This window comes from Callorhinus ursinus, unplaced genomic scaffold (genome assembly GCF_003265705.2).
Source record: "Callorhinus ursinus isolate GAN/ISIS: 27379988/994484 unplaced genomic scaffold, GSC_fseal_2.0 scaffold6, whole genome shotgun sequence".
NCBI lineage: Eukaryota > Metazoa > Chordata > Mammalia > Carnivora > Otariidae > Callorhinus > Callorhinus ursinus.
In genome coordinates, this window is record NW_027397068.1 from 32,835,657 (window position 1) to 32,843,343 (window position 7,687).

Below are 7,687 nucleotides of genomic sequence, written 5' to 3' on the forward strand. Positions count from 1 at the left end.
ATAAAACAAATGTAGGGAAAATCGCTACCTGTTTTAGTCAGTTAACAGACACTATATAGTTTAAACTCACTAGAAATACTTAGGACAGTACAGTGGAAAAAAAACAAGAGACCCAGCCAGAAAAAATGTTAGTGTGAGAAAATGAAATGTTAAGAACATGAAAAAATATTTTGATCAAGAAGGAAAAACCTGTCTATCTACACAATGTCTATTATTTACTAATTGCTGTTTTTTCTTCTCTACCTCTTACAGGAACATTTTGCCCTTTCTGATGAAGTTATTGCTGTGGTTGAGTCAAACATATAAGACTGGAAAAGGACATAAAAAGTTCAAAGTCAGGGTTCTCTCCTCAGCAGAAAGGGAAATCAGCCGACATCCCCCTTGAAACCTTTTCCTTTTCAGCCCCTAAGAAAAGAAGCTGGTGGAGACCTGGCTTCCTCAATTGTTTTAAATTATGAACTATCTCGAAGAAGTTCTTCACTCTTCTCTCTATAAACTATATTTAAGGGGGCTATACTGAAAACGTGTAATTACTAGTTTGTTGCCAGGAGGCAGATAACACAATTATAAGGAAGAGTTTAATATATTGCCACTCAGTGGGGGTGTCTGGGTGGCTCAGGCGTTAAGCGTCTGCCTTCGGCTCAGGTCATGATCCTGGGGTCCTGGAATCGAGCTCCATATCGGGCTCCCTGCTCAGCAGGAAGCTTGCTTCTCCCTCTCCCACTCCCCCTGCTTGTGTTCCTTCTCTCGCTTTGTCTCTGTCAAATAAATAAATAAAATCTTAAAATATATATATATATATATATATATATATATATATATATATGGCCACTTAGTGACCCAAACTAGCCTTCTGCTTAGAGATTACGGAGACAGATTATAAAGAATCTTGGAAGTCAGGCATGGGGGGATTAGACAGACCCCAGGCAGCTGAAAGTCAGTTTTTGATCAGGGGAGTTACAGGGGAGATGTCCATGGCATAGAATGCTCTGGAGCAGGGACAGACTACCTAGGATTCAGTAATTCAGACAGAAAGCATCAAGAACCTCGATTTCAGTTTGGCACTGAGAAGGGGGAAAATACCAGAGATGTTTGAAAGAAAAAAAATCAACACGACTTGACAAGGATGATCCATGGGGTGTTCCGGGCTGTAGTAAATCATACAGTGAGAATTCCAGTCCTCTCCTTGCTACTGAATTATTTTTATATTTTGCAAAGTCAAATCAATGGGAATTTGAGAGGGAGAAAAGGCAACACGAGGGGATCGCGTGTCCAAGAAAGAAAGATGGTGGAGGTGGAGAGAGGTTTACGGGAGGCCCAAACAGGCACAAGCTTGAAGCTTTTAGTTTGTTGGGTAAATTTTTGTTTTCTTTTTTTTTTCTCATTGGTAGTAGAGTGTTTAGCCATACTGAACCCTAACGAAGTCTTATATCTGGTTCTGTTCTTAGCCTGGAAAAAGAGGGAGGGGAAAGTCCAACATGTTTCCAGGAAACCTAATAAAATTCTTTCAGAAGGTAATGCTAATTTGGATGGGAAAATGATAACCACCTCAGTTTGAGGCAGCGGTAAGAAGTACGCACATAGCAATGCCCAGATCAGTGAGGAGCAGAAAATACAGATCTGGGATTTGGGCTGGCAGTTAGGACAAGGAATGCTGATCGTAGTGTCATTGGCATAGAAGCAGTATTTGAAGCAGTGAGAATAAAACTCAAAATCAATTAGAAACAAGCCGTGACTATCTTATTATTGACTATCAGAGTGGCATGGGAGTGGAAGGCAGGCTACACAGGGCAGAGACAGGACGGGGCAGTGAGAAAGTTGGCCCGGCCCAGCAGACTGCAAGATACCAGCTGCTCTGGGCAGCTACAGTTAGGACCTCAAGCAAATTAACTTAACTCTCTTGTAACTGGGGATTCACTTAATTGGTATTTGAATTTACTGTAGGTATTAAATGAAAAAAATACACGCAAAACTGCTTTAAGTTTAAAAACTAACAAGTATTTACACCTACCACCAAAATGTAAACCCAATTCCAACTGTAGTCTTAGTGGAAGAATGCTCCATTGTCATCACCCCTACATTTACTGCTGAGATTCTCTTCCTTCCCAGGCACGTTTACAGTCTTCTTACAGCGGCGCTATGAGGGTCTGCACCTCCTCATCCCTAATCTCACCCCCTGGCCACATCTCCAAGTATAACTTCCTCTCCATAGTTCTGCACACTCTTTGACCTATATTCTGAGTGACTTCACTCGGCCCTAGGCAGCACTCACACTTTTGTCCCTAGAGAAGGTAGAGGCAAGTTCTGGGTGCAACCTAACCACGTTTTTATTCAATTACACAAAATCTAATTTGTGGTGACAATATTCTGGATAAAGTTACTAAGTATGTATCCAGATTCAAGAATCTGACTGGTCAGATTCTGTGCACACGCGCGTGTGTGTGTCTTTAAATGCTAATTCTCATTTTATAGATGTGGCCCTAGATACTTCTCTCACAATGCATAAATACACTTTCATATCCTCTGGTTAATTTTCAGTGTCTCTTGGGCATTTTTGTAGCCTCCAAGAGAACTGGAAACATCCCATAAAATTCTTCTACTCTCTAAGGCAGCATGGTATCCAGGGAAACAGTGCCACAGGCTTTGGAACTACCAAGGGCTGGATTCAGAACCCAGCCCAGACCACTCATGAACCGCAGAACCTGAGCCTGTTATGTAACGCCTGAAGGGCTTGGTTTGGGAACACAATAGAAGTAATGGTTTCTACCTGTGGGGATTCAGTGAGGCATAATAGGCAAAGCACGATCACCCAGTGCCTGGTATAAAGTAGACACTTAATAACTATCTGTTAAGCAAAGGAATGTCAGCGTCCTTCCCAATCAGCCCATCCGAAAGTCTAACAGAGTGCTGAACGCACTGAAAGATCTATCAAACTGAAGCAGGCCTAACTGAGGTCTGGTTTAGCAGTAGTTTAATAAAAACTTGTAGATTTATCGACTGAAACAAGTGATTTCTAAAGGTTAACATATCCTTTTTTTAAAAAACTACATTATCATTTGCAACAAAAATAAATGCTTAATATAATTTCATACATTAATTTCAAGAAACACACTTCAAGTATCTCATTCTAGCCAGGAAATTAATCTAGTATTTGATACTAGATATCAATACTAGTAATCTGATACTAGTAATCTAGTATCAGAAAGTATGTATGACTTTCAAATAATGATAAAAATTACCCTTTGCATGGTTCCTATGCTATCACCCTGAAAAGTCAACTTTTTTTCTGTATGAATTTTGTATTCTCACTTCCGCTCGGCCAATTAATTGGGTACTTCTGTAAGACTAGGAACCTGACCCTTTTAAGGTAAATTTTGATTGCTCATCTTTATTTACTTGCCTGTTACCTCTGGAAAAAAAGATGGGAGGGGAATTATCTCCCTCCCCCAACTCAGTTCTTTTAAGAGCTGATATGGAAAGTTTTCAGCCTGTCCCTGGAGGGCAAATAATACAAATTCTAGGAAATGCTACTGTAGAAAAGCTTTGATTGAGAATTCCTGGAGAAAACTTTTTCTTTAAAATTTATTTTTTCCTGCTTTTTGTTTACCCTTCCCTAATCTAGAATGTATCCCACCCTTTGGTAACCCTTTCAAATATAAAAACTTTTGCTAATTCAATTGATATGCCTGAAGAGCAGTGACTAAAAATAGACTCATGCTTATAGTGGTTTTGCAGTAATCACCTATGTATCTGGAGGGCATCCAACATTCCAGAAACTTCATTCCTATTGTACAGGTGTTATCCCTTGAGTCTCCAGATCAGATAAACAGTGACTCTGATGTTTCCTAACTATGAAAGAATCTTTCCCTTTGAATGCTATTGCACAGTTGATAAGGAACACTAAAGCAAAGTTTAAAGAAAATTTCAGCACATGGTACCAATTAAAAAATTAATAACACTCCTATAATATCTGAGATCTCACTGCTTTGTTACAACCACTGGAGACCTTATTAGATTCCTAAAATCAGATAGCCCTCAATGGACAAGTTAACACACTAGTTGTATTCACTTTTCAAACCTTGCTGAGCACCAATTGCCAAATTTCCAAATGTAAAATGGGGATAATGGCACGATTCCATGGGGTTTGCAGTAAGAGTGAAACACAAGCCCAGCACAGGCTCACACAATGCACTGCCTGACACATGCTAAGTTCTCCTCCCTTTCTCATTATGTTTACACATATCTGTATGAAACCATACAGGATTAAGTAAAAGGGAGCATTATGCGAGCAGAGCCATTTCAATCTGTACTTTACTTTCGTGCAGATACTGACTGTATAGGTGCAACACAACTTGGATATAGGTTGAGAAGGTGAATGGTAATTTTAAGGAGAATTGTAATGGATACTATTATTCAGTTAAAACTTCGTATGAGAGAGAAACATTGATATGCTGATTAAATATCGGTGGGACTTATCAACCTCAAATGGGCACCCATGATTGCTCTGAAGTCTCATTGTGCCCCCAAATCTCAATCCTATGTTTCCCAATCCTCATTCCATAACTTCTGTAATAAAAGTAAACTCCAATGCTCCCTTGCTCTTGGCCTATGACTTCAGGGACAAACAGAAACCATCAGAAGGGAACGCTTTCATTTTCCCTCTAGTAAATCTGTAGCCATCCTTTATAGGAAAGCAACAGGGTCTCTCAAAAGCCAATTTCTCAGCATGCCCTATATCTCCATCCCCTCCTAGATTCTTAGGGACCTCATCCCATTCATTACTCCTTTTCTCACTTATATCTATAGCATTTCCTTTCTACTGGATTAATTTCCAGAGCAGTCAACTTTGCTCTAATATCTTCCATTCAAGCCAACACAACCCAAAACAAAAAAGTATTATTCCATCCCTTTCTAGCTACTACCTGTCTCTCCACCCTCTTCGCCCAGTCAAGCTTCATAGAGAAAGGGCCATTTATTCTGTCATCTTCTTCTTTACTCCTCAACGCTAAATTTGGATTCCACTCAACATACTGTAGAAACTGCTCTCAGGTCTGTTAACTTGTAACTTCTATATTCTGTATACAGAATGCTGTTCTAAAACCAGCAAAATCCAATGGAAACTTTTCAGTCTTTATTTTATTTGACTTCTCAACAGCATTTTACAAAACTAACCACTTCTCTTTGAAACATGATCTCCACTGATTTTCCTGACACCACATTTTCCTGGTTTTCTGTCTATTCCTTGGGGGGTTCCTTCTCAGTCTTCTTTGCCAGCCAGACTCTTTTTCTACCCAATCTTTTTTTTTATTTTTTTATTCATTTATTCTATTACTTTGTGTTATATTATTTTATTCTATTTTTTTCAGCTCTTTTGAAGTAGAATTGACAAATCTCTCCCCAGCCTCGTAAAGCAGAAGATACTCAGGATATGACTCTGGATTCTCTTGTCTTTTGCATATCTTGGCTTCAGAAGATATTTACATATGGAATGGTCACAAATCTATATATATTTATATTCCAAACCAGTATTTGAGCTCCAGACTCTATGATCTGCACATTTAACTTTTCCACTAGGATGTTTTATAGGCATGTCAAAATATGTCCAAACTAATCTCTCGAGCTTCCTCCCAAACCCATTTGAACCCTATCCCTCCTCAGGAACTTTGCTATTTCCTCCCTCTGAACACAACTCTCAACCTCTTTACTTGACTAATGCCTGCTTTCTCTTGGGTTTCTACTCAAATGTCACTGCTTTAAAAGGGCCTTCTTTAACCCTCCTAACTAAATTAGACTATCTTATAGCACCCTGCGTTTTCCTTCAGAGCACACATGACCACTTACAATTACATATCCATTTGTACTCTTTGTGTTCAATTCTCCCATCTCCCTTACTTTGCTCTAGTTCCCCCTTCCTCACACTTCCTGCTTCTAACATTCCATATAATTTGCTTATTTATAGTTATTAATTTTTGTTTTTCTCTCCACTCTAGAATATAAGTTCCATAAAGATTTCTTGTCTCTTTTGTTCACTGATATGTTCCAAATGCCCAGCACATGATAGGAATTCAATAAATATCTGTTGAATGAATGAGGAGCTGTGTCTGTTTTATTATACCCTATATTCCAAACTAATCAATTTCTGTGGAATTAAGGTTCTGGTAACATAAAATCTAGGATGAAAAAGGGAGCACAATATCATAAACACAGTAGGATCTCATATTCTGTGAATGATGAATGAATGCTAAATTGAATGCTTTCAGATGAATAAGGCATATTTATTTTGGAATCTAGAACAGTGGCCCTCATTTTTTTTTTTACTTTTTTGCTTTAGCACACAGTCCATCTTGTCTTTTGTTCTCTTTTTCCACATTCCAAAAAGTTTTAAGAGATAATAATATGAGGTGGAAGTGACATGAGAGGGAAGACTATGCCCATGTACTTCCGGTGTCAGCTGATGTCTAGCCCTCTTCCTCGTACTTAGCAGGAGGAATAAATAAATAAAATCAGGAACAAATGAGGGGACCTACCCAGTACGTGCCATCAGGTGGAGGCTAGACAGCACCATGCAGTATTGGAAGAAGCTGGGGACTTGGAATCATCAAGGGGATGAGCTCCCTTTCTACCTCTACCATCTAACAAAAATCTGGCAACTTCCCTGGCCCTGATTTTTCACCTGGCGAGGGGAGAAAACTAGATGATCTACTAAAATGTAAGTTCCCTGAGGCTAGAGCCGGCATCTGTCTTGTTCACTGGTGTGAAAACAAGGCTTACTTAGATTATGTGTGGCACACAGTAGGCCCTCATGAATTTGTGTAAATCTCTCTAAAATGTCCTTCCAGTGCTAAGATTTTAAGGAAAAAAATAACTTTGAGGTATTCTACATAAATAGTTCTTTTACTAGAGTGACTCATCTACAGATTATCATCATCTTAGAAATAGATACCCCAGTTCATGGTGAAGAGAATACAAATGAAAAATAAACGCCTGTTTCCTCTTGGTGAGTTGGACAAAGGCATTTATCTGTTTCACATTTTCACTGTGAATTACTGGGTTAATCATATTTGCATAAATAATGATATTTATACATTTTGCGTTTTATTGGAAACCTTTAGCTCTGGGTGCGAGAGCACCAAACTCCTGAGGAACTATATACTCACACTGTACAACTTGTACTGGTTCCAGTCTTGGCGGTCCTTCCCTGCCATTATGTAGTTTTCGAGGCAGAACGGCCTCTTCCCATTTCTCAGCCCCTTTCTTCTTCACCCCATCCTCTGCCCTCACCCATCTCCCACATTCGTGGCTTTCCCTCGGTTGGTCCGACGCTGGGAGAGGTTGGGAGAAACTGCCCCAGCGCTCAGCGCCCCCGGCAGCCGCAAACCGCCGTTACTGGGGACCACTGGCTTTCCAACTCACGCTAGAAATGCGCTTTCGTTATCGAAAGGAAATCATGTTTTCTACTGTAAAACTAGGGACAGCTCGCGGGGAGCGAACCTTTGCGTCTACACTTGTTTTCTAGCCCCGCAGCTGCTGCGGGAATTGATTGGTTCCCTCACGCCCCCGACGCTTGGGGTCCCCCCGCGCTCCGCCTGGACCCCGCCCCCTCGCGCAGCCATCTGCTTCGCTGTCGGTCTCGCTGTCTCTCGCTCAGCATCTCTTTCCCCTCCACCACTCCCTGCCCCCCCCCCCC